This window comes from Triticum urartu, chromosome 4A (genome assembly GCF_056163025.1).
Source record: "Triticum urartu cultivar PI428250 chromosome 4A, HENAU_Tu73, whole genome shotgun sequence".
In the NCBI taxonomy this organism is placed as follows: Eukaryota; Viridiplantae; Streptophyta; class Magnoliopsida; order Poales; family Poaceae; genus Triticum; species Triticum urartu.
The window spans coordinates 228,935,959-228,963,916 of NC_141876.1; the positions used below are offsets into that span (position 1 = coordinate 228,935,959).

At 48.4% G+C, this 27,958-nt stretch overlaps 1 pseudogene; it reads left to right on the plus strand.

Moving 5' to 3' along the window:
- Positions 1 to 7,476: 7,476 nt before the first annotated feature.
- Positions 7,477 to 27,958, plus strand: part of LOC147975448 (uncharacterized) — a 64,192-nt pseudogene continuing 43,710 nt past the window's right edge.

Consider the following 27,958-nt stretch of genomic DNA (forward strand, 5'->3'; position numbering starts at 1 on the left):
CTGGCGTATTTTGGCCGTACCAAAGTGTACGGGTGCAACATGTCGTTAAGGAACATATATTGGTAAAAAAAAGAGTAATGCAAAAATAGACAGAAGCTATGCATTGTTTATTAAAAAGGGCTGCGATCGAAGCAGAACGATACAAATAATGCGATAAGCAAAAGGTTGGACTATTTAACATGTCCATTTCAGGGGCAGGCTGCGGAATGGTAAGCAAAACAGGTATACTGCTCGTGATAGAGACCACCTGGGAGTTCCGTAATGCGGCATGGCTTGTCTGCTTCCCTGGTTCTTGCATCGTTTGTGTGGCAATTGAACTGCCGAACAGGCCTTCCAAAGAGTGGAGTCCTGAAAGTAAGAGAAAATTAAAAAATCGGCAGCCCCTGGTGCGGTTTAAGCCGTGTTTCGGGCATGCCATGATGGTGCCCCTCCCCCAGTACCCATGGTATTTCTATAGCGTAGTTATGTACGCGAAGTACTGGTGTCGCAATTTTGCGAGGGCTGGGGTTGGGGCCGCATTGCTATGCCTGCTCGGAACATGCCAGGCAGTCTTGTTGTAGGTTACTTCGGGCGCGCTTGACGGTGTCCGGACGTTTAATGGCCGGGCTGGAGAACTGCCTGGGGAGGCTGCTTTGTACCTCCGCAGCAAGGGCCGCCGTGTGCTCCTCCATTCGGAGAGAGCGTTTGGTGTTTCCATTGACCGTAATTACTCCTCGAGGGCCTGGCATCTTGAGCTTAAGGTATGCGTAGTGCGGTACCGCATTGAACTTGGCGAATGTGGTTCGCCCGAGCAGTGCGTGATAGCCACTGCGGAATGGGACTATGTCAAAGATTAACTCCTCGCTTCAGAAATTATCCGGAGATCCGAAGACCACTTCAAGTGTGACTGAGCCTGTACAGTTGGCCTCTACACCTGGTATTACACCTTTAAAGGTCATTTTGGTGGGCTTAATCCTTGAGGGATCTATGCCCATTTTCCGCACTGTATCCTGGTAAAGCAGGTTCAGGCTGCTACCGCCGTCCAAAAGGACTCTAGTGAGATGAAAACCGTCAATGATTGGGTCTAGAACCAATGCGGCGAATCCGCCATGACGGGTGCTAGTGGTATGGTCCCTTCGATTAAAGGTGATCGGGCAGGAGGACCATGGGTTGAACTTTGGGGCGACTGGCTCTACCGCGTATATGTCCCTTAACGCGCGCTTCCGCTCCCTCTTGGGGATGTGGGTTGTGTATATCATGTTCACCGTCCGCACTTGTGGGGGAAAACCCTTCTGTCCACTGTTGTTCGGCGGTCGGGGCTCTTCGTCGTCATCGCTATGCAATGCCTTGTCTGTATTTTTGGCATTTAACTTGCCTGCCTACTTGGACACCCAACAATCCCTGTTGGTGTGATTGGCCGGCTTTTCGGGGGTGCCATGTATCTGGCACAAGCGGTCGAGTATTCGGTCCAAACTGGATGGGCCCCTAGGATTTCTTTTGAATGTCTTTTTCCGCTGACCGGATTTATAGACTCTAAATCCGACATTAACTGCCGTATCCTCAGCATTGTCGCCGTTAGTGCGGCGCTTCTGCTTGTTGCGACGCGACCTGCCACTACTGTCCCTGGTATCCGAATTACCATGGTTCTTGGTCATATTGTTGCTACGAGCAAGCCAGTTGTCTTCTCCCGCGCAAAACCGGGTCATGAGTGTCGTGAGTGCTGCCATAGATTTTGGCTTTTCCTGTCCAAGGTGCCACTCGTCACGGATATTGTGCTTGAAGGCTGCTAGGGACTCAGTGTCCGGACAGTCAACTATTTGATTTTTCTTTGTTAGGAACCGTGTCCAGAACTGCCTGGCCGATTTCTCTGGCCGCTGAATTACGCGGCTTAGGTCAGCGGCTTCTGGTGGTCGCACATAAGTGCCCTGGAAATTGTCGAGGAATGCGGCTTCCAGGTCCTCCCAGCAACCGATTGATCCTGCTGGCAAGCTGTTAAGCCAATGCCGAGCTGGTCCTTTAAGCTTGAGTGGGAGGTATTTGATGGCGTGGAGATCATCGCCGCGGGCCATATGGATATGAAGGAGATAATCCTTGATCCATACCGCAGGATCTGTTGTGCCATCATATGATTTGATGTTTACGGGTTTGAAACCCTCGGGGATTTGATGATCCATTACTTCGTCTGTGAAGCATAGTTGGTGTGCGGCGCCTCTGTACTGGGCTATATCACGACGTAGCTCCAATGAGCTTTGTCTACTGTGTTTGGCCCTACCAGATTTGTGGCCGGCGTGACGGTTACCATCTCGAGTCATGGGGCGCCCACGCGATCCGTAGATTGATCTTGTTTGCCTTGCCTTGTCCTCCAACATATCTCGCAGGTCTGGCGCACTTTCCCGTGCCTTAGTACGGGGTGCGGCTTGAGTGGAGGGCTGAGAGGCCTCTCTGTCGCGGCCATGAGGTGGCCGGTCGGCCGTATCAAGTGCTGGTGATGTAGGTTTAAGTGCTTCCTCCTCTAATCGGGGTAGCAACCTGCGCTTTGGGTAGCTCTTGGAAGGGCGTTCGAGTTTATGCTCTTCGGCCGCAAGGACTTCAGTCCATCTGTCGACTAGCAAATCTTGATCAGCTCTAAGTTGTTGCTGTTTTTTCTTGAGGCTTCTTGTCGTGGCCATAAGCCTGCGTTGAAAACGCTCTTGCTCGGCGGGATCCTCTGGCACGACGAATTCGTCGTCGTCGAGGCTTGCCTCGTCTTCGGAGGGAGGCGTATAATTATCGTCCTTGACCTCTCCGTCTGCCGCTCTCTCATGAGGGCTGGCTTCTCCATCCTCTTGTGCTGAATCTTGCTGGAGGGGGTTTTCTTCGGCACTCTCCAGAGTATTATTATCTCCCGTTCTGGAGTCACCGTATTTGCTTTGGCGGGATTTTGAGCGGCGCCGCTGACGCCGGCGCTTAGGCTGTTTCTTGGAGGCGTCATCCTTCGCTGTTCCATCGCCATCTCCTTCTTTTGGGGTGTCCACCATGTATATGTCATACGGCGAGGTGGCTTTCCAGGGCCTAATAGGCGCTGGTTCTTCATCGTCTCCTGCATCGGTGTCCATACCATCGATGTCTTTGGAGTCGAAGTCAAGCATGTCCGTTAAATCGTCGACAGTGGCTACAAAGTGGGTGGTGGGTGGGCTTTGAATTTCTTCATCGTCCGCATCCCAACCTTGCTGGCCGTACTCCGGCCAGGGCTCTCCTGATAAAGAGAGAGACTTTAGTGTCTTCAGAATATCGCCGAAAGGCGACTGCTGAAAGATGTCCGCGGCAGTAAACTCCATGATCGGCGCCCAATCGGATTTGATTGGCAGGGACGCGGAGGGTTCGGAGTCCGGAGAGGAGTCCGGCTCCTTGGAGTCATGAGTATCGCGAAGTGCGGGGCTGGTGTTCGGCTCGAGCGCCGTTGGGATCACAGCCCCCAAGGCGGCGTCCAACCACCCATCCTCGATCGGCGCAGTTGGCTCTGAATTAAGGGTCGAAGCCGATGCGGGTGCGGCCTCCAGTGGCTCGAATCCGTCGAGGATCAAGTCCCCGCGGATGTCAGTCGTGTAGTTTAAACTTCCAAATCTAACCCGACGGCCAAGGGCATAGCTTTCGATCTGCTCCAGATGGCCAAGTGAATTGGCCCGCAGTGCGAAGCCGCCGAAGACGAAGATCTATCCGGGGAGGAAGGTCTCACCCTGGACTGCATCGCTATTGATGATCATAGGAGCCATCAAGCCTCACGGCGACGACACAGAGGAACTCTCAATGAAAGCACCAATGTCGGTGTCAAAACCGACAGATCTCGGGTAGGGGTTCCCGAACTGTGCGTCTAGGCCGGATGGTAACAGGAGGCAAGGGACACGAAGTTTTACCCAGGTTCGGGCCCTCTTGACGGAGGTAAAACCCTACGTCCTGCTTGATTAATATTGATGATATGGGTAGTACAAGAGTAGATCTACCACGAGATCGGAGAGGCTAAACCCTAAAAGCTAGCCTATGGTATGATTGTTGTTCTGTATGTTGTCCTACAGATTAAAACCCTCCGGTTTATATAGACACCGGAGAGGGCTAGGTTTACACAAAGTCGGCTACAATGGTAGGAGATCTACATATACGTATCGCCAAGCTTGCCTTCCACGCCAAGGAAAGTCCCTTCCGGACACGGGACGAAGTCTTCAATCTTGTATCTTCATAGTCCAGGAGTCCGCCTGAAGGTATAGTCCGGCCATCCGGACACCCCCTAATCCAGGACTCCCTCACTCCCTTTTAGAGGTATGCGTCACGTATATCGCGTTTACTCTTTTTTACTTCGGGGGAAATTGCTTCTGTCCCCTGGTGCTCGGTAGGCGAGCCTCATCTTCTTCACTATTACTTGGCGGCCCATTCCTTTGTTTTCGGCATTGAGCTTGCCGGCTTGTTTGAAGACCCAACAATTTATGTTGGTATGGTTGGCGGGTTTTCGGGGCTGCCATGGATCTGACAGGGCCGATCTAGTATCTTGTCTAGACCGGATGGGTCATCTCTATTTACCTTAAATGGATTCTTCCGTTGACCGGTTTTGGAGCCACTAAATCCGGCGTTGACCGTTATGTCTTGGGTTTCTCAATTATTTTTGCAACACTTGTCTTTATTGCGTCGTGGCTTTCCATTGCCGTCCTTGACTTCGGAGGTGCCAGAATCGCTCGCCCTATTGCTTCTACGAGCGAGCCAGCTATCTTCTCCCGCGCAAAAGCGGGTCATTAGTGCGGTAAGAGCTGCCATGGACTTTGGCTTTTCTTGGCCGAGGTGGCGGGCGAGCCACTCGTCACAGACGCTATGTTTAAAGGTTGCGAGTGCTTCGGCATCCGGACAGTCGATAATTTGGTTCTTTTTGATTAAGAACCTGGTCCAGAGTTTCCTGGCTGATTCTCTGGGCTGCTGGATGATGTGACTGAGGTCATCTGCGTCCGGAGGCTGGACATATGTACCTCGGAAATTATCATGAAAAGCGTCTTCCAGGTCTTCCCAGCTACTAATTGAGTTCTCTAGGAGGCTGTTTAGCCAGTGCCGGGCTCGTCCCTTTAATTTTAGTGGGAGGTATTTAATGGCGTGGAGATCATCACCGCAGTCCATGTCGATATTGAGAAGAAAATCCTCAATCCATACCGCGGGGTCAGTTGTTCCATCATATGCTTCAATATTCATGGGTTTTAACCCCTCTAGGAATTCATGCTCCATTACTTGATCATTGAAGCAGAGGGGGTGTGCGGCGCCACTATATCGGGCCAAGTCACGACGTAGCTCGGATGGAGTCCATCTGCGGTTTTCGGCCCGGATGTGGTTATGCTTGTCACGTTCGGCTAGATAGATGCCATCGCGCGCCGGGGCACGTCCCAGTGATCTGTAGGTCGATCTGGTCTGACCAGCTCTATGTTCTAGGTCCTGTCGCGGGTCATATGTATATCCCCGAGCTGTTGTGTCTCTACCTTTACGGCGAGGTGGTATGGGCTGGTGTTCGGCTTGAGTTTCCGTTTTGTCACGGCCATGTGGTGGTTGGTCAGCCGCGTTACGCGCTGATGGTACGGGCTCTAGTGCGTTGTCATCGAATTGAGGTAGCAGCTTATGCTTCGGGTAGCTTTTGTTTGGTCGTGTGAGGCCGTATTCCTCGGCTACCAGGACATTAGTCCATCTGTCGTTGAGCGTATCCCGTTCGGCTTGAAGCCATTGCCGCTTCCTTTTCAGGCTCCTCGTGGTTGCAATGAGCTGTTGCCTAAAGCGCTCTTGCTCGTGGGGCTCCTCTGGCACGATGAAATCTTCGTCACCGGGGCTTATGTCGTCTTCGGAGGGTGGCATGTAATTGCTGTCCTCCGAGTCCTTGCCTCGGACTGGCTCGTTAGGGTTACCCTACCCCTCCTCCCTATTATCATGTTTGGGTGTTGGTTCGATAGGGGCATCTGGGTCTTCGGCGTTCTCTGGAGTGTTATTATCTCCATTGCCGGTATTGCTTTCCTTGCCACGGTGTGATTTTGAGCGGCATCACTGATGCCGCTTCCTTGGTGGTTTATCAGTGTTGTTTTCCTTGATTAGATCCTTGCTGCCCTCACTGCCATCCTCTCTTGGCGTATCTACCATGCATACGTCGAATGTGGAGGTGGCCGCCCAGTGTATGGTATGCGGCGGGTTTTGGCTTTGTTCGTCTCCGGCATCGATGTCTATAACGTAGATGTCTTCAGAGTTACGATCAAGCTTGTCGGTAAGGTCCTCGATAGTGGCTATGAAGTAGGTGGTGGGTGGGACGTAAAATTTCTCGCCCTCGGCCCCTAGTCCGGGCTGGGCGTAATTTGCACGTTGCTCCTTTGTGATGACGAGTGATCGCATTAGGTCCAGAGTCTCTCTTAAAGGCGAGGTTCAACCAGGGGAAAGAAAGTTCGTGGAGTACGGCGGGAGGAGAATCCCTTGGCTGGCCTCGCATAATGCGGACTCCGAGGGTACGGGGCCAGTGTTCAGAGAAGTGTCCGGCGTCATGATGATTGCCATTGATAGTACTTCCTCTGGCTCTCCCATGCTAGGCTCAATGGCCACAAAGAGTCCGGCGGGCTGGAGAATCCCGTTTTCGGACCTGGTGATGTGCTTCGGATCTAAAGCCAGAGCGGATGTTGGGGTCGTGAACCCTTGGAAGATCAAGTCTCCTCGGATATCAGTGACATAGTCCAGATTTCCAAAACTAATCTGGTGACCTGGGGCGTAGCTGTCGATCTGCTCTAGATGGCCAAGCGAGTTGGACCACAGTGCGAAGCCGCCGAATATGAAGGCCTGGCTGGGGAGAAAAACCTCCCCCGGGGCAGCACTGTTGTACATGACTAATGGAGCCATCGAACCTTCTACTGACAACACAAAGAAACTCTCGATGAAAGCACCAATGTCGGTGTCAAAACCGGCGGATCTCGGGTAGGGGGTCCCGAACTGTGCGTCTGAGGTTGATGGTAATAGGAGACGGGGGACACGATGTTTACCTATGTTCGGGCCCTCTTGATGGAGGGAATACCCTACTTCCTGCTTGATTGATCTTGATGAATATGAGGATTACAAGAGTTGATCTACCACAAGATCGTAATGGATAAACCCTAGACGTCTAGCTTGTATGATTGTCTTCTTCTCTACGGACTAAACCCTCCGATTTATATAGACACCAGAGGGGCCTAGGGTTGTACATAGTCGGTTTTACAAAGGAAGGAATCTTCATATCCGAACGCCAAGCTTGCCTTCCACGCAAAGGAGAGTCCCATCCGGACACGGGAGGAAGTCTTCTGTCTTTTATATTAACGGCCCATCAGTCCGGCCAACATCACATAACCCGGACGCTCGAGGACTCATTAATCCAGGACTCCCTCAGCTTCCCTCGCCGACTTCGTGGCAGAATAGATCGACGCTTCGGAATCTGAAGAAGGCGAGAACAGACCCCTCTCTCTAGGAAGTGAAGCGCTAGATGGCTGGGTCATGTACTTCGACAGCGCTTTCACATGCCAGGGCACAGTGGCCAGAGCCGTACTCATCTTGCCCACCCTGGACAAGCTCTACAATGTTGTGCAGCTCTTCTTCCAGCGAGGCATGAAGGTCTCCAACAATATCTCGGAGTATGAAAGGTTGATCGCCAGCCTCAAGGCTGCAGCGGTCTTGGGAGTGAAGCATCTCACCATCAAGGGTGACTCTCAGCTCCTCGTCAACTTCTCCAACAAGGTGTACGACCCAAAGGATGAGAGCATGGAGGCATACCTCGCGGAGGTACGCAAAATGGAGAACAATTCTTGGGCCTAGAACTGCAGCATGTGCCCCACGGCACAAACAAACAAGCTGATGATATCACCAAGAATATGTCAAGGCGACAGCCCCAGGAGCCTAGTGTCTTCGAGGAGCGGGCCTTTAAGCCTTCAGTGGCCCCTCCGGCTACAGAGCCTACGCCGCCTCAGGGGAGCTCCCCCCACCACGAACCTCAAGAGCTCCCGCCTACAGCCCGACATCAGGAGCACGCCTGCTCCTTGCGCTTGAGACTCAGGAGGGGCGCTGGACTGAAGAATTCAAGGCATACCCGCTGCGGGGGACGCTGCCAGAGAAAGAGGAGGACGCGGAGCCCATGGCCCAGCAGGCTACGACATGTTGCATCCAGGACGGTGAGCAGTCCAGAAAATGACCAAATGATGTTTCTTTGCGATGCATATCTAGGAAGTAGGGGAGCGAGCTGCTAGGTGACATATACGGCGGGGACTGCAGGCATCACTCATCGTCGTGCACCCTGGTTAACAAGGCGTTCTGCAGCGGGTTCTATTGGCCCACGACATTCAACGGTGCAACCAAGCTGCTAAGGTCCTGCGAAGCCTGCCAGTTCCATGCCAAGCAAATCTCGAGCCGGCCTAGGGCCTCCAGACTATCCCACTCATGTGGCCGCTCGTGGTCTGGGGGCTGGATTTCCTGGGTTCGTTACCTTGAGCGACCGGGGGCTACCGCTACCTCTACGTCGCCATCGACAAGTTCACCAAGTGGGCAGAGGTGGAAGCCATCCGCACCATCCCAGCTGGTTCAGCAGTTAATTTCATCAAGGGCCTCGTGAGCCGGTTTGGGGTCCCTAACCGCATCATCACCGACAACGGCTCGTAGTTCACTAGCAATCTCTTCAAGGCATATTGTGCAAACCTTGGAACGCAGATATGCTACGCCTCAGTGGCATACACCGGGAGCATTGGTTAAGCCGAGCGTGCCAACGCAGAGGTCCTGAGAGGCCTCAAGACAAGGACTTTCAAGAAGAGGCTCAAGGCCTACTGTAGGGGCTGGGACGACGAGCTCTAGTCCATGATGTGGTCTATCCGCACCACCGCTACCAAGCCAACAGGCAAGACCCAATTCTTCCTTGTCTACGAATTCGAAGCAGTTCTCCCTCACGAGGTCAAACATTGCTCCTCGCGGGTCCTCGCGTTTCACGAGGCACGTCAGGATGCTCAAGGTGGGCGATCTTGTCCTGAGGCGGGTGCTCTCCAGGGAAGGGCTGCATAAGCTCTCACCCATGTGGGAGGGCCCGTTTAGGATTGCCTGCATCTCCAGGCCTGGCGTCACGCGCCTGGAGACGCAGGACAGGACCCCCATCCAGAAATCCTGGAACATCCAACACCTCCGGAAGTTCTACACATGAAGCAAGGCCTAGTGCCTATGAAGGTCTCCTCTCGTGACACTCTCACGTAATAATGAGTGAGGCTGTACACGCCCCGGAGTCTCCGGAATGCCGCCCTCGGGCCTTCGGGGCTCCCTCCCACCTCCTAGTGGCAGCACTTAGCTCCGCACTGGTGAGAAGACTAGACTAGGTGCCAGACGCAGTTGTTCATTTGCTTTCTGTAGTTGGTTTGCAACTTTTTTAAATGAAATTTAAAGTTCTGGCATTTCTATGTTGCTCAGTTGAACCCTTTTTCTCTACTTCTTCACTTGGTTCTTTGTTTCATGCCAGGGAGGGCGGCAGTTGCCCGACGGTCTCCCTCGCGTGCCTCGCATGTTGGCTGGGCAGGTGTGTGCGTGCGCTGGGCTAACCTAAGCCACAGAGATGCCTCGCCAAAGCCCTCACTACAAAAAAGACACTTCTGTGATGATACGTGTTTGCCACAGTAGGTCATGTTTTCTGTCATGCATGTACATCCATGACAATTTTATGACAAAATCAAGATAGCCATACCTGTGCTTTCATTGAAGTGTTCCATGATGTAACACCCTTGATGCGACTAAAGCCCCCACGTGTCGAGGCACGACTTAGAGACATAATCGCATTGAAGGCATATGTCGCAAGTTAGGCAATCTTCACAACATCCCAAGTAATATAATAATGAAAGGGGAGATAACATAGTTGGCTTACACTCGCCACATCAATCAAGTACATAAATAACATTACATCATCCAAACACTCATGGCCGGACTACGGCGCCAAAATAAAAGAGAACCCAACAAGCGACACGGTCCCAATCACCCCCAACTAGGCGCCACTACTGATCATCGGGAAAGGAAACATAGTAACGTTGAGAGTCTTCGTCGAACTCCCACTTGACCTCATACGCGTCTGCTGGAGCGGAATCATCAGGCCCTGCATCTGGTGTAATAGTAATCTGTGAGCCACAGGGACTCAGCAATCTCGCACCCTCGCGATCAAGACTATTTAAGCTTATAGGTATGACAAGGTAAATATATGAGTGGAGCTGCAACAAGTGACTAGCAAAATATGGTGGCTAACTTATTCGCAAAAGAGAGCGAGAAGAGGAGTCAAAGCGCGTGCGAGAAACTAGAGAGCAACCTGCGCAAACATTACTCCTACACCGTGTCCACTTCCCGGACTCCGCCAAGAAGAGGCCATCACGGTAACACACTCAGTTGATTCATTTTAATTAAGTTAAGGTTCAAGTTATCTACAACCGGACATTAACAAATTCCCATCTGCCCATAACCGCGGGCACGGCTTTCGAAAGTTCAAATCCCTGCAGGGGAGTCCCAACTTAGCCCATGACAAGCTCTCACGGTCAACGAAGGAATAGACCTCCTCCCAAGACATTCCGATCAGACTCGGTATCTCGGTAATTCAAGACACTTCGACAGGTTAAAACAAGACCAGCAACACCGCCCGAATGTGCCGACAAATCCCGATAGGAGCTGCACATATCTCTTTCTTAGGGCACACTCAGATTGTCCAAACTTCCGGTAGGCCAGCCCAGAGTTGCCCCTGGTGCCACCGGTGGCTGACAGTTTGGACCAACACTCAGAGGAGCACTGGCCTCGGGGGGGGGGGGGGTGTAAAATAATGATGACCCTTGAGTCTGCAGAACCCAAGGGAAAGAAAAGGCTAGGTGGCAAATGGTAAAACCATGGTTGGGCATTGCTGGAAAAGCTTTAATCAAGGCGAACTATCAAGGGGTTCCCATTATAACCCAACCGCGTAAGGAACGCAAAAATCCGGGAACATAACACCGATATGACGGAAACTAGGGCGGCAAGAGTGGAACAAAACACTAGGCGAGAGGCCGAGCCTTCCACCCTTTACCAAGTATATAGATGCATTAAGAAAACAAGATAATATAATGATATCCCAACAAGTAAATAAATGTCCCAACAAGGAACGGCCTGCAATCTTCACCTGCAACTAGCAACGCTATAAGAGGGGCTGAGCAAAAGCGGTAACATAGCCAATCAACGGTTTGCTAGGACATGGTGGGTTAGAGGTTTGACATGGCAATTTGGGAGGCTTGCAAGAAAGTGGTAGGCATCGTAGCATTGGCATAGCAAAAGAGCGAGCAAACTAGCATAGCAAAGATAGTAGTGATTTCGAGGGTATGATCATCTTGCCTGCACAGTTGTCAGAGTTGACTGGATCCTCGAAAGCAAACTCAACGGGCTCCTCATTAGCGAACTCGTCTCCCGTCTCTACCCAAACAAGACAAGCAAGCAACAAGGATACAATCAACCACGTGCAAACTCAAACAACACAATGCAAAGAAGATATGCTATGCGGGATGCGATGCGGGATGCAAAATGCAACATATGACAAGTAATGCATGAACCTGGCCTCAACTTGGAATTCCAAGTGTGCCACTGGAAAGATGAGACGAAATCACTTGAAAACGATATAAAGAACGCCGGAAGCGGAGTTACGGTTTGGAAATGGCAAGCGATTCAAATATGACACCGGTCTGCGATTTACAGCAAGTAGGCATCTAAATGCAACGAAATGAACATGCTACAGCACCCAAACATGACAAAAAAATACATGGCAGGGATGCACACAAGATGATTAACAAAAGTCTCGCTCTGAGCTACGGGCAATTCATCCATTAACAGGTTCAAACAAGCATGGCAAAAATGCATATGACAAACAGATCTCAGACTTAGTGAAATCAACACTTGTCTGGAATTTCAGATCAGGTAGCCCTCTTCGGAGCAACAAAACTCCATGCTAAAGGATCTGATCATGGCAAATTAAAGCATGGTATGGAGCTACTCAAAGAGCTTAACAAAAGTCCCTTAGTGATCTTGAGCCAAAAGGGATCAGAAAATACAATTGCAAGCATGTGAACATAGCAAAAACATAATCAGTTTTCAGACTTAGTGAAAACTGACACATGCTGAAATATAACTCAAGTAGGCATGTTTACAAGCTCGATGCACTCACTACGGTGCAAGTCATGGCAAGACAAGCATACATCCATCAAGAAGGAAAAAAATGCAATCTAGACATGGCAAGAACAATAGCATAGCATGCACGGATCAACTACAACAACATTGGCAAAATTGCAAACAAGTTGACAATCTGCCCAGATTCACAAAGTAGCAAAAGTAGAGCTCGATTGACTTAAGCTAGGGTGCTCCATAATTTCAAACAAATACATGGATGGATAGAGCACTACAATACTAACAAAACATCCTTACTGATCATCCTCAAAAGAGGCACGGATCTATAGGAAACAACATGAACATATGGCATCATGAGATAAACAGCTCAAGGACTTTGTGGAATTGCTAAGTCCCTGAAAATAGAATTAGCAAGTGATCCACACACATCACAAAAATACATGGGTTGCACCTCTGGAAAGATGACAAAACCCTTAACAAAACATATGTAGAGCATCAGGGCATAACATGCACACATTAATCATGGCAAAAATGACAAAAACCTAAATGGAGCAGCAGATCTGACAAATATCTCAAGTAGCCCTTTTGTAACAGCATTTCGGGCATCAAGATGAACTCAAATGAAAATGATGCAATGGAATTAAATTATGTAATCTCTGAGATGAACATTTTGATATGCTATATGCATGAATCGGAGCTACGGATGCAAAGTTACGGGGCCACGAACAGAGGCACTTGGATCTGCAATTTCGGGAGTTAGAGAAAAAAACGACCTAGGGTTTCCAGATCTGCCCACAAACCGAGGCCACGGCGCGAGCACTGTTCACGGCGGGAATGGAGCTCGCCGGAGCGGGATGACGGCGGCGAGGTGCTCCCGGGCCGGATCTCGCCGGATCCGGCCGGCGGGGAGCCGGAGAGGCGGCGGGGGCGGCGGCCACGGCGGTTGGAGTCGGCGGCATGGGCGGCGGGCGCCGCGGCGAGCTCGGCGTGGGGGTGGCACGGCGAGCACGACCGGTGAGGCGGCGGCGCGCGGCGGCCGGTGGGGTCCGGTCGCTGGGGCGGAGACGGGCGCGGGCGGCGGAGATCGGCGCGGGCGGCGGAGGCCTTTGGGCCGCGGGGGCCGGAGGCGGGCCCGGCGGGCCGGTAGGGATGTGGGCGCGGGGCGCGGACAGGTGGCGGCCGGCGGTTGGTGGCAGTGGCGGGCGGACGTTGTCCGGCTCCCCCGGACATGTCCGGCGGCGACGGAGACGGATTTTTAGGGTTTGAGGACGAGGGGATCCGGATTATTCAGGGAGGGGGTATAAATAGGCATAGGAGGGGCTAGGAGAGTCCAAATGAGGTGCGGTTTTCGGCCACGCGATCGTGATCGAACGCTCTAGATGATGGAGCAGAGTTAGGTGGGTTTTGGGCCAAATTGAAGGGGTGTTGGGCTGCAACACACACGAGGCCTTTTCGGTTCCTCGGTTAACCTTTGGAGTACCAAACGAAGTCCAAATGATACGAAACTTGACAGGCGGTCTACGGTAGTAAACCAAGGCCGCCTGGCAAGTCTCAGTCCAATCTGGAAATGTTTAATCCCCACACACGAAATAAAGCTAGAAATGACCACCGGAGGAGAACGAACCGCCGGAATGCGAAACGGACAACGGGGAAAATGCTCGAATGCATGAGATGAACACGTATGCAAATGCAATGCACATGATGACATGATATGAGATGCATGATAACGACAAAAACACACGGAGACAAAATCCGAACCCGAGGAAAATGAATATAACTTAACGCTGGAAATGGCAAGAGTTGGAGTACAAATTGGGAAAGTTACATCCGGGGTGTTACAACACTCCACCACTACGAAAGGATCTCCTCCCGAGATCTAGGACTGAAAGAACACCGGGTACTCGGAACGGAGGTGATCCTCGCGTTCCCAGGTAGCTTCATGTTCAGAATGGTGTGACCACTTGACTTTGAGAAATTTGATTGACTTGTTGCGAGTCTTGCGTTCAGTCTCTTCAAGAATAGCAACTGGGTGCTCACGATAAGAGAGATATTCTTGGAGCTCAATGTCCTCGAAGTTGACGGTGCGGCCAGGAGTCTTGAAGCACTTTCGAAGCTGAGAGACATGGAACATGTCATGAACATTTACAAAGTTTGAAGGAAGCTCGAGTTGATAGGCGAGCTCGCCTCTCTTGCTGACAATCTTGAAAGGTCCCACGTATCTAGGGGCAGGCTTCCCTTTGATACCGAAACTACGAGTACCTTTCATAGGAGAGACGCGGAGGTAAACATGATCTCGGATCTCGAAAGCCAAATCACGGTGCTTACTATCATAGTAGCTCTTCTGGCGGGATTGGGCTGCTTTGAGGTTATCACGAATGACTTTGCACATTTCTTCTGCTTCTGTGATTAAGTCATTACCCAAAAGCTGACGTTCACCGGTTTCAGACCAGTTGAGAGGGGTACGGCACTTCCTGCCATACAGAATTTCAAATGGGGCCTTGCCCGAACTTTCTTGAAAACTGTTGTTGTAGGAGAATTCAGCATAAGGAAGGCAATCCTCCCACTTCATGCCGAAGGAGATCACACAAGCTCTGAGCATATCTTCAAGAATCTGGTTGACACGCTCGACTTGACAACTGGTTTGAGGATGGAAAGCTGTGCTGAAACGGATGTTGGTGCCCATGGCCTTCTAAAAAGAATCCCAAAACTTCAATGTAAAGATGCTGCCACGGTCTGAAGAGATCACTTGTGGAATACCGTGCAGAGAGACAATACGAGACGTATAGAGTTCCGCCAATTGAGCTGCAGTGATTGACTCTTTGATAGGCAGAAAATGAGCCACTTTGGTGAGTTTGTCGATGACAACGAATATAGCATCATTGCCACGCTTGGACTTTGGAAACCCAGTCATGAAGTCCATTTCAATGTGGTCAAACTTCCATTCTAGAATGGCAAGAGGTTGGAGGAGACCCGCTGGCCTTTGGTGTTCTGCCTTCACTCTTCTGCAGACATCACATTCGTTCACGAATTGAGCGATCTCACGCTTCATTCGAGTCCACTAATAAGCCTGCTTAAGGTCCTGATACATCTTCGTGCTCCCAGGGTGGATGGAGAGGAGAGAATTGTGAGCCTCGTTCAAGATCACTTTACGGAGGTCATCTTTGGGTACAACAATACGATCCTCGAAGAAGAGAGTGTCCTTGTCATCAAGGCGGTAGCACTTGTACTTGGACTGACTCTTGGCAATCCCAATCTTCACCTTTTTCACCATAGCATCAAGAAGCTGAGCTTGGCAAATCTGGTCTTCCAAGGTAGGAGAGACTTTAAGGTTGGCGAGGAAACCTTGAGGAACAACGTGCAGATTAAGTTTGCGGAAGGTTTCACAAAGCTCGGGTTGATAAGGCTTGAGAATCAGACTGTTGCAGTAAGCCTTTCTGCTCAAAGCGTCAGCAATCACATTGGCCTTGCCTGGAGTATACTCGATACTCAGATTATACTCTTGAATCATTTCGACCCATCGAGTTTTCCTGAGGTTGAGATTAGGCTGAGTGAAGATGTACTTGAGGCTCTTGTGATCAGTGAAAATGTCCACTTTTCTTCCCAATAGAAGATGTCTCCAAGTCAAAAGAGCATGCACAACTGCCGCCAACTCGAGATCATGAGTGGGGTAGTTCTTCTCATTAGGCTTCAACTGGCGAGATGTATAAGCAACAACTTTCTTCTCTTGCATCAATACCGCGCCAAGACCTTGGAGAGAGGCATCACAAAAGACCTCGTATGGCTTGGATTCATCAGGCGGAGTCAGAACTGGAGCAGTGATCAATTTCTCTTTCAATGTATTGAAAGCAATGTCACACTCTGGAGACCAAACGTACTTGACGTGCTGCTGGAGAAGATTAGAGAGAGGCTTCGCGATCTTAGAAAAGTTGTCAACGAATCTTCGGCAATAGCTTGCGATACCGAGAAAACTGCGGAGTTGCTTCACGTTCTGAGGAGGTTCCCAATTCACAATTGCAGACACCTTCTCAGGATTCACGGCAATGCCCTTGGCAGAGATGATATGACCAAGATAAAGAACCTCATCGAGCCAAAATTCACAATTGGAGAACTTGGCATAGAACTGATGTTCCCTGAGCTTATCAAGAACCAAACGCAAGTGCTTGGCATGATCTTCCTTGTTCTTGGAGAAAACCAGAATGTCATCGAGATAGACCAAAACGAAGTCATTGGTGTAGGCGTTGAAGATGAAATTCATCATGTGAGAAAACGTCGGAGGAGCGTTGACGAGGCCAAAAGACATGACAGTGTATTCATATGAACCAAAGCTTGTCCTAAAAGCCGTCTTGGGAATATCTTGCTCACAGATTTGAATCTGATGATAACCCATACGGAGATCAAGCTTGGAGACTACTTGGGCACCTTTGAGTTGTTCGAATAGCTCATTGATGTTGAGAAGTGGGTATTTGTTCTTGATGGTCTTCTTGTTCACTAGACGGTAATCAACACAAAGTCGGTCCGTTCCATCCTTCTTCTTCACAAAAAGAACACCACAACCCCACGGAGAAGAACTAGGGCGGATGAGACCCATTTTCTCTTGAATATCGAGTTGCTTCTTCAGCTCCTTCAACTCTTCAGGTCCGAGCTTGTAAGGACGCTTGCACACATGTTCCGTGCCAGGCTCAAGATCAATAACAAATTCAACTAGCCGGTGCAGAGGCATTCCTGGAAGCTCTTCTGAAAAGACGTCTTGATATTCGCAAACGACTGGAATTTGAGAGATGGCATCGAGTTCACCCTTCTCATTGAGAGAAAACAGACGGATGGTATTATCCCAAGCGGCAAAGACAATTACATCCTCAGACGAATGAGTCAATTGAATTTGCCTGGCTGCACAATCAAGCTGAGCCTTGTGCTTAGAAAGCCAATCCATTCCGAGAATAAGATCAATATCTGAGTTACCAAGCACCATAGGAGAAGAAAGAAACTTGTAATCGCCCAACGTGATTGAAATATCCGGAATCTCGTGATTAGCAAGCAAACATTTACCCGGAGAGACAACTGCTAACGGTTTATGCATAACTTGGGAAGTCAACTCATGCTTAGATGCAAAAGGTTTCGAGATGAAGCAATGCGATGCACCCGTGTCAAAAAGAACTTTTGCAGGAACATCATTAACAGGAAGGTTACCCATGATCACATCTGACGAGTCCAATGTCTGAGTTGCATTCATCAAGTTGACCTTGGCATGCTTGGGGTTATGCTTGACCACAGTTGTACTTGCCGATCTGACAGGAGGAGGAGGAGGAAGACGCCTCTGGTTGAAACACTTGTTGGCATAGTGACCCTTCTGTTGGCACTTCTTGCACGTGACCTCTGAAAGCGGACGGTGATACGGAGCACTCGATCTTGGAGGTAGAGACGAAGTCTTGTTCTGAAAGCCAGGGTTGGATGGGTGGGAAGAACCACTGCCACCTTTGCTCTTCTGCTGATACGGCTAACGGAACGGAGGAGGAGGAAGCCAATACTTCTGCTGCTTGGCCACTTGAGTAGAGGAAGAAGGAGTAACATCTCTGACTCGCTTCTTGGAAGCATCACACCTCAACTGAGCAGCCTCTTGCTTCAGTGCCATGTTGTAGAACTCATCGTACCTCAAGGGCTCGAAGAGAACAAGAGCTAGCTGAATTTCTTCTCTGAGACCACCCCTGAACTGGTATATCATGCTCTTCTCATCAGGGACGTCCTGCTTGGCAAAGCGGGCGAGCTTCTGAAACAACTTGTTGTAGTCATAGACAGACAAAGAGCCTTGCTTCAGGTTGCGGAATTCCTCACGCATGCTTTCAACCACGCTCTGCGGAATATGATGAGCTCGGAAATCTCGACGGAAATCATCCCAAGTGATAACACATCCACCTCTGGAGTCCTTGTACTGCTGGAACCATTCTGCAGCTTGATCTTTGAGTTGGAAGGAAGCGAACTTAACAAAGTCCTCAGGCCTGACGTTACTGCACTCGAAATGCTTGCACAGATCCACAAGCCAATCGTCAGCATCGGTTGCCTCAACACAATTGATGAAAGTCTTTGGCCCGTTAGCAAGGAACTGGTTGAGTGAAGCAAAATGATTCTGATTGCTGCCTTGATTCCCTTGGTTGCCTTGATTGCGCTCTTGAAGAATTTGCATGATCAACTGTGTGTTTGCATTGGTTGCGGTAATCACAGCTTGCCATGCCTCCGGAGGAGGTGGAGGTGGTGGTGGATCAGGATTCGGAGTCGTGCGCGTTAGAGGAGCCATCCTGAAGAGGTTGACCACCATTAGCACATTGATAGAAATATATTGAAGCTGAATCCAACGGAATGAAAATTGCAACATATAGTCTTCACATCCGAACAAAATGAACGAATGCATTCCTCTTGAAATAGTCACATATCCATAAATTGAGAAGCCACGTAGAATTAAGGTAGAGAAATAAATCAACAAGGTACGGATCAAGAACGAATAATCGGTAAGAAATCCCAATCTCAAACCAATATCCGTGGAAGAAGAACTAGAGCTACTAGAATTCCCACCTATGAAACTCCCGAACCTTTCCGGTTATGCAATCAGGTGTTGGGGATACAGGGAAGCATAATATCTCACCCAAACTAGCAAATCCTACATCCAGCTGTATCCATCCTTCAACACATAACCAAGAAACCTTCGGAAACCATCTACCTCAACCTTCGAAAAGCATCCGTTATACAAGTTATGGCGATACTCCCGAACTCCCGCCCCAATACTGGGTGGCGTCGAGGTTATCTCAACAATGAACTGCATAAAAGAGATTTTCAATGTCTGCGTACTAAACTCAGGTATTCCAGAACTGCAACGATAAAATTATGATGACAACACCTCAGAGCTCAACTCCCCGGGACACTTCCACTAAACGCCTGACAGGAGGCACCAAGACAATGTTCTCATCATAAAACCATCGGAACGATTCCAAGATACCCGCGTGATCCTAAATTTTTTTTAATGAAATTTGGGAAGAGAAGAGTCAAAACTCTACGTCAGGATGCCTTACCAGAGCGATGAGGAGACTGGGAAGTAAAAAGAATTCCTAATCTCTCCGATATATAATTCCTAAAATACTCAAAACATTTTTCTAGACACAACTTGGCCGCTAAAAACGATCAAGCAATGGGGCTCCTAAGGTCGGGGAAGGCTCTGATACCAACTTGTAACACCCTCGATGCGACTATAGCTCCCACGTGTCGAGGCACGACTTAGAGACATAATCGCATTGAAGGCATATGTCGCAAGTTAGGCAATCTTCACAACATCCCAAGTAATATAATAATGAAAGGGGAGATAACATAGTTGGCTTACACACGCCACGTCAATCAAGTACATAAATAACATTACATCATCCAAACACTCATGGCCCGACTACGGCGCCAAAATAAAAGAGAACCCAACAAGCGACACGGTCCCAATCACCCCCAACTAGGCGCCACTACTGATCATCGGGAAAGGAAACATAGTAACGTTGAGAGTCTTCGTCGAACTCCCACTTGACCTCATACGCGTCTGCTAGAGCGGAATCATCAGGCCCTGCATCTGGTGTAATAGTAATCTGTGAGCCACAGGGACTCAGCAATCTCGCACCCTCGCGATCAAGACTATTTAAGCTTATAGGTATGGCAAGGTAAATATATGAGTGGAGCTGCAACAAGCGACTAGCAAAATATGGTGGCTAACTTATTCGCAAAAGAGAGTGAGAAGAGGAGGCAAAGCGCGTGCGAGAAACTAGAGAGCAACCTACGCAAACATTACTCCAACACCGTGTCCACTTCCCGGACTCCGCCGAGAAGAGGCCATCACGGTAACACACTCAGTTGATTCATTTTAATTAAGTTAAGGTTCAAGTTATCTACAACCGGACATTAACAAATTCCCATCTGCCCATAACCGCGGGCACGGCTTTCGAAAGTTCAAATCCCTGCAGGGGAGTCCCAACTTAGCCCATGACAAGCTCTCACGGTCAACGAAGGAATAGACCTCCTCCCAAGATGTTCCGATCAGACTCGGTATCTCGGTAATTCAAGACACTTCGACAGGTTAAAACAAGACCAGCAACACCGCCAGAATGTGCCGACAAATCCCGATAGGAGCTGCACATATCTCTTTCTCAGGGCACACTCAGATTGTCCAAACTTCCGGTAGGCCAGCCCAGAGTTGCCCCTGGTAGCCACCGGCGGCTGACAGTTTGGACCAACACTCAGAGGAGCACTGGCCCGGGGGGGTGTAAAATAATGATGACCCTTGAGTCTGCAGAACCCAAGGGAAAGAAAAGGCTAGGTGGCAAATGGTAAAACCAAGGTTGGGCATTGCTGGAAAAGCTTTAATCAAGGCGAACTATCAAGGGGTTCCCATTATAACCCAACCGCGTAAGGAACGCAAAAATCCGGGAACATAACACCGATATGACGGAAACTAGGGCGGCAAGAGTGGAACAAAACACTAGGCGAGAGGCCGAGCCTTCCACCCTTTACCAAGTATATAGATGCATTAAGAAAACAAGATAATATAATGATATCCCAACAAGTAAATAAATGTCCCAACAAGGAACAACCTCCAATCTTCACCTGCAACTAGCAACGCTATAAGAGGGGCTGAGCAAAAGCGGTAACATAGCCAATCAACGGTTTGCTAGGACATGGTGGGTTAGAGGTTTGACATGGCAATTAGGGAGGCTTGCAAGAAAGTGGTAGGCATCGTAGCATTGGCATAGCAAAAGAGCGAGCAAACTAGCATAGCAAAGATAGTAGTGATTTCGAGGATATGATCATCTTGCCTGCACAGTTGTCAGAGTTGACTGGATCCTCGAAAGCAAACTCAACGGGCTCCTCGTTAGCGAACTCGTCTCCCGTCTCTACCCGAACAAGACAAACAAGCAATAAGGATACAATCAACCACGTGCAAACTCAAACAACACAATGCAAAGAAGATATGCTATGCGGGATGCGATGCGGGATGCAAAATGCAAGGTATGACAGGAAATGCATGAACCTGGCCTCAGCTTGGAATTCCAAGTGTTCCACTGGAAAGATGAGACAAAATCGCTTGAAAACGATATAAAGAACGCCGGAATCGGAGTTACGGTTTGGAAATGGCAAGCGATTCAAATATGACACCGGTCTGCGATTTACAGCAAGTAGGCATCTAAATGCAACGAAATGAACATGCTACAGCACCCAAACATGACAACAAAATACATGGCAGGGATGCACACAAGATGATTAACAAAAGTCTAGCTCTAAGCTATGGGCAATTCATCCATTAATAGGTTCAAACAAGCATGGAAAAAATGCATATGACAAACAGATCTCAGACTTGGTGAAATCAACACTTGTCTGGAATTTCAGATCAGGTAGCCCTCTTCGGAGCAACAAAACTCCATGCTACAGGATCTGATCATGGCAAAGTAAAGCATGGCATGGAGATACTCAAAGAGCTTAACAAAAGTCCCTTAGTGACCTTGAGCCAAAAGGGATCAGAAAATACAATTGCAAGCATGTGAACATAGCAAAAACATAATCAGTTTTCAGACTTAGTGAAAACTGACACATGCTGAAATATAACTCAAGTAGGCATGTTTACGAGCTCGATGCACTCACTACTGTGCATGTCATGGCAAGACAATCATACATCCATCAAGAAGGCAAAAAATGCAATCTAGAAATGGCAAGAACAATAGCATAGCATGCACGGATCAACTACAACAACATCGGCAAAATTGCAAACAAGTTGACAATCTTCCCAGATTCACAAAGTAGCAAAAGTAGAGCTCGATTGAGTCAAGCTAGCGTGCTCCATAATTGCAAACAAAGACATGGATGGATAGAGCACTACAAGATTAACAAAACATCCTTACTTATCATCCTCAAAAGAGGCACAGATCAATAGGAAACAACATGAACATATGGCATCATGAGATAAACAGCTCAAGGACTTAGTGGAATTGCTAAGTCCCTGAAAACAGAATTAGCAAGTGCTCCACACACATCACAAAAATACATGGGTTGCACCTCTGGAAAGATGACAAAACCCTTAACAAAACATATGTAGAGCATCAGGGCATAACATGCACACATTAATCATGGCAAAAATGACAAAAACCTAAATGGAGCAGCAGATCTGACAAATATCTCAAGTAGCCCTCTTCTAACAGCATTTCGGGCATCAAGATTAACTCAAATGAAAATGATGCAATGGAATGAAATGATTTACTCTCTGAGATGAACATTTTGATATGCTATATGCATGAATCGGAGCTACGGATGCAGTGTTACGAGGCCATGAACAGAGGCACTTGGATCTGCAATTTCGGGAGTTAGAGAAAAAAACGACCTAGGGTTTCTAGATCTGCACGCAAACTGAGGCGGCGGCGCGAGCACTGTTCACGGCGGGGATGGAGCTCGCCGGAGCGGGATGACGGCGGCGAGGTGCTCCCGGGCCGGATCTCGCCGGATCTGGCCGGCGGGGAGCCGGAGAGGCGGCGGGGGCGGCGGCCACGGCGCGGCGACGGGCGCCGCGGCGAGCTCGGCCTGGGGGCGGTGCGGTGAGCTCGACCGGCGAGGCGGCGGTGCGCGGCGGCCGGCGGGGTCCGGTCGCCGGGCGCGGGCGGCGGAGGCCTTTGGGCCGCGGGGGCCGGAGGCGGGCCCGGCGGGCCGGCAGGGAAGTGGGCGCGGGGCACGGACAGGTGGCGGCCGGCGGTGGCGGGCGGATGTTGTCCGGCTCCCCCGGACACGTCCGGCTGCGACGGAGATGGATTTTTAGGGTTTGAGGACGAGGGGATCCGGATTTTTCGGGGAGGGGGGGTATAAATAGGCATTGGAGGGGCTAGGAGAGTCCAAATGAGGTGCGGTTTTCGGCCACGCGATCGTGATCGAACGCTCTAGATGATGGAGCAGAATTAGGTGGGTTTTGGGCCAAATTGAAGGGGTGTTGGGCTGCAACACACACGAGGCCTTTTCGGTTCCTCGGTTAACCGTTGGAGTATCAAACGAAGTCCAAATGATACGAAACTTGACAGGCGGTCTACCGGTAGTAAACCAAGGCCGCTTGGCAAGTCTCGGTCCAATCCGGAAATGTTTAATCCCCACACACGAAATAAAGCTAGAAATGACCATCGGAGGAGAACGAAGCGCCGGAATGCAAAACGGACAACGGGGAAAATGCTCGAATGCATGAGATGAACACGTATGCAAATGCAATGCACATGATGACATGATATGAGATGCATGACAATGACAACAACACACGGAGACAAAACCCGAACCCGAGGAAAATGAATATAACTTAACGCCGGAAATGGCAAGAGTTGCAGTACAAATTGGGAAAGTTACATCCGGGGTGTTACACATGACATTACCAAAATTATCATCACGGAAGTGTCCACTTCCATGATGATAAATCGTGCATCATGGAAGTGCTTTCGTCAAGGGTGACCGACATGTGACATTCACCATAATGGGTCGCCGTTAAGCTATTGGGCTCGGTTTTGGATCCGATAACCCGCCAACAGCCCGGACCAATGAGGATTTTCCACGTGCAAAATTCTCATTGGCCGTAGGAAACACGTGCTGGCTCACCGTTGGGACAGATGTCGTCCATTCATTGGACAAGAGGCACCTACGATACGTCGACACGTGGCACGGCCAAACATAGGCCCATACCCATGAAAAGGCTAGCCCGTTTGACTTAGTCAAAAGGTAATAGGCCGGCCCACGGAAAGCCTGTTAACGGCCTATTCGTATATAGCCCATTTACGGCGCGCTAACTCACGGCCCGTTACAGCCTATCGGAATTAAGCGTGGGCCGTCCAATATAATTCTAGCATGTTGTAACTTCCAGCCCATGTATGGCCCATGATGTCTTTCGGCCCATACGAGGCCATTTGTAACTCTTGGCCCATTAACGGCCCATGGTGAATCTGGCCCGCAATAAATAGTGTACCCCTTTATACCCATTAACGGCCCATTATTCCATTGGGCCGTTCCCATCCCATGTTTTCTTTCGGCCTTCTTAGAGCCCATTTGTTCTTGGCCTCATTTCCATCATTCGGTTACTTACGGCCCGTTATTGGCCTTTTCTGCTTGTGGGCCAAATTCAGCCCGCAGTTACAATTAGCCCATTTGCAGCCTGTTAATCCGTTTGGCCATTTTCATAGCGTCATCAAATACGGCCGATTAACGACGGCCCATTATTGTCGCCCCATGAACAGACAATTCCAAATCTAGCCCGTTTACGGCCCATAATGCGGTCTGTTATTGGCCCATGTTTGGCCTATCCATCATACGACACGTAGAAGGCCTATTGATGCTACGGCCCATAGAAGGCCCATTGTTTCTACAGCCCGTACGAGGCCCATGGTAACTACAGTAAATATGTAGCCCATGGTTATTGTGGCCTAGTATTAAAAAATAGGTTATTGCGGCCACTAGCAAACCGCAGAAAAAGAGCCGCACTGACTACAAGCAAACAAATAAACAAGACAACAAGGAAATAAATAAGCAAGCAATTTACACTAGGCTATCACAGCTATTACACATATTACATCCACTGGGCATCAAAGTTCGCCACCGGTGCAAATATAGCGAACAAAGCAGCATATCTATTACACTGGTTGTCAAGGTTGGCGACCCGTGCGAATAAACGCCACATCAAAACAAGTCCACAACTGAAACCACTTCAAAAGATCTCAAGAAACAATATCATGGGTACCCATAATGCTGGCAAGATGCTTAGCAAGCTTATTAACTTTCTCTTGTTTGGCGCTTAAATCCTCTAGCACTTGTTGTTGCACTAGGAAGTATGCATCTGAATTCTGCAGGGACTTCCTCAGTCCTTCGGCTTACTATCACATAACATATGATCGATGTATTTCAACTTAAAGTTGAGACTCAAGAAGCCGAACTGATTCAGGCAGAGAGTTTGAAGAGCTGATGCCAGCAGTAGTAGCCAGTAACTCGAACACTACATCAAGGCAGGACTTTGGGGTTGTCTCAATGTCTTCAATATAGTTTTTATCAGCTTTCTTGGAGACCAACATGGATGTCTCACTATCTTGAACCTTATCTGCATTACTTCCTTTACCATTTCATAACGGGGTACTCTTCTCTAATATTTTATCCGCGTTCTAAAAGAGAAGCAAACAAACACATCATAGGTTTACAATGTAGTATATGAAACTCATTTTGATAAACCAGTTCAGTAGTAAGGTGGACAGGATAACAACATGAAACAAACATATATCTATGTAGTATGGTCACTGTATGGTCTATATCATTCTAGTTTATGTTGCCAAATCAGGATAGATACAGTTCGAATCATATCTATTTAAGACAAATCAGCATAGACAGAATATAAGTGTGGGAAACAATACAACAATAACAACACTTGTAATGTGCATGGCATGAGAACATAATTGTTTATTCAATTGAAACTGAAATCAACATAGAGCAAGTTACAACCGCAAACACGTTAAAGAAACAGGTTTAAAACATACCTGTTGCGCCATTGGAGTTTCAATTGCATCCTTCAAATTTGAAATTAGTTGGTATGAGTAAATGCAGTGATGCAAGAGCAAAGTAGTATGAACCATAGCTACGGAACCTGACTAGAGAACAATTCTTCTTCTGCTTTAAGCGTTGACTTGGGGTTCGGAGTGGTGGTCCTCATGCTTTGGGCACTGAAGTTGCCTTACTAACTGCTGGTGTTCGGGTGCTCTGTGGTGGATATCGTGTTGTGTCAACTGGAACTGGGTTACTATCTGCTGGGGTTGGGGTTAGAAGGGGTGTAGCTCATTCTCTGTCCAACTGGGTAGGGATACAATCTGCGTGAGTCTGGGTTATGTGTGGTGGGGCTGGTTCTTTAGCAAGTACAACCATGGTTCTATCTGCATCGATAGGTAGCACGATCTTTGCTGAAGACATTGTTTTTACTCCCACGGATACTGCCATCACCCCATCCAATTGAAATGGCTGATAAACAAGAAAATTAATTGAATGTATAGACATTCTAATAGACAGGTGCAATGGATAGTTGGGAAGAAAACATGGCATGAATTAATTCACATTTATGTTGTCTAACCAAACAGAATAGTAGGACATAATTTCACATATATGATGGCTAATTAAACAGGATAGCATGACACAATTTCACATGGATGATGGCTAACTAAACAGGATAGAGTGACATACATAAAAATATGATGACTATGTAAACAGGATGACATGATATAACTATATGATGTGTCTATTAAAGTGGTTAGCATGCCATAAATCACAAACATGCCGTCGATGGAAACATGAAGGCATGATATAATTCACAGATAGAATGACGTAATTCAAAATATGATGACGATGTATACATGATGAGATGATATAACTATATTATGTCTTTGGAAAATGGGTTGGCATGCCATAATTCAGATACATGCTATCTATGTAAACATCTTGGCATGATATAATTCAAATATATGATTTATATACTAAGCAAGGGAGAAGAGGGCAATCACATATATGATGTGTCAACTAAGGAGATGGCATTCAATATAGTGTATATGATGTAAAAACTAAGCATTACAATGCAAGATATGCATGATATGAGTAATATAACTCTGCCAAGTTTGAGCATACACCTCAAGGGGATAATAGGACTGGTCATCTGCCTCTGAATCCTCCTCTGAAGAGATATCTATAACCATCAAGATATCTGCTTTAGCACGTAGCATTGTCTGCTCTGAAGACCTTGTTTTCACTCTAGATTTGTCCATCACCAATTCAAATGGCTGATGCATAGGAAGAGCAGTTGAATATGCAAACACTTTCGACAAATGCAACGTGAAATACAAAAAAAGACATCATGATATAATTCAAATATATGACGCTTGGCTAAACAGCATGGCATTGCATAATTCACATATATAATGCCTTGCAATAAGATAGCATTGCATAATTCACATATATAATGTCTTGCAACAAGATGGTATCGCAAAATTCAAATATATGGTAATTAGACACTAAACAGGTGGCATTGACACAAAACATGTCTAAACTAAGCAAATGACATAGCAATGCAAGATACCATACACATGCTATGAGCAACATAACACTGCCAAGTTAGAGCATGCACCTCAGGGGGGATAGGACTGGTCATCTGTCTCTGAATCCTCCTTTAAGGAGCTATCCATAGCCAGCAAGACATGCGCTTCGTCAGATAGCCTTGTCTGCTATTGAGACCTTGTTTCCACTTCAGATATTTCCATGACCGTGCCGAATGGCTGATGCATAGGAAGAGTAATTGAATGTACTAAAATTGTTGACAAATTTAACACGTAATAAAAAATTATGGCATGATATAATTCACATATAAGATGACAGGCTAACCAGGGTGGCATTGCAAAATTCACATAGATGATGCCTGGCTAAACAAGATGGCATTGCATGATTCACATATATGATAAAGAAACTAAACATATGGCATTGACACAAAGCATGTCTAAACTAAGAAGATGACCAATTTGATGTATACAGTAAGCAATGCAAGGCACCATATGCATGATATTACCAACATCAGCATGCCAAGTTGGAGCGAAGAATTCAGGGGGTAAATAGGAGTGGTCTTCTCCTTCTGAATCCCCCTTAGAACAGTTATCTTGCTCTTGATTACGATCCGAAATGGATGGAGGGGGGATGCCTTTGCACCCACCATGGAGCGACGTCTGCATAAAATTTTATTGCCACGCAAGGCTCGTCTCTTTTGCTCTACATGTTCAGTTCCATTGTGTAC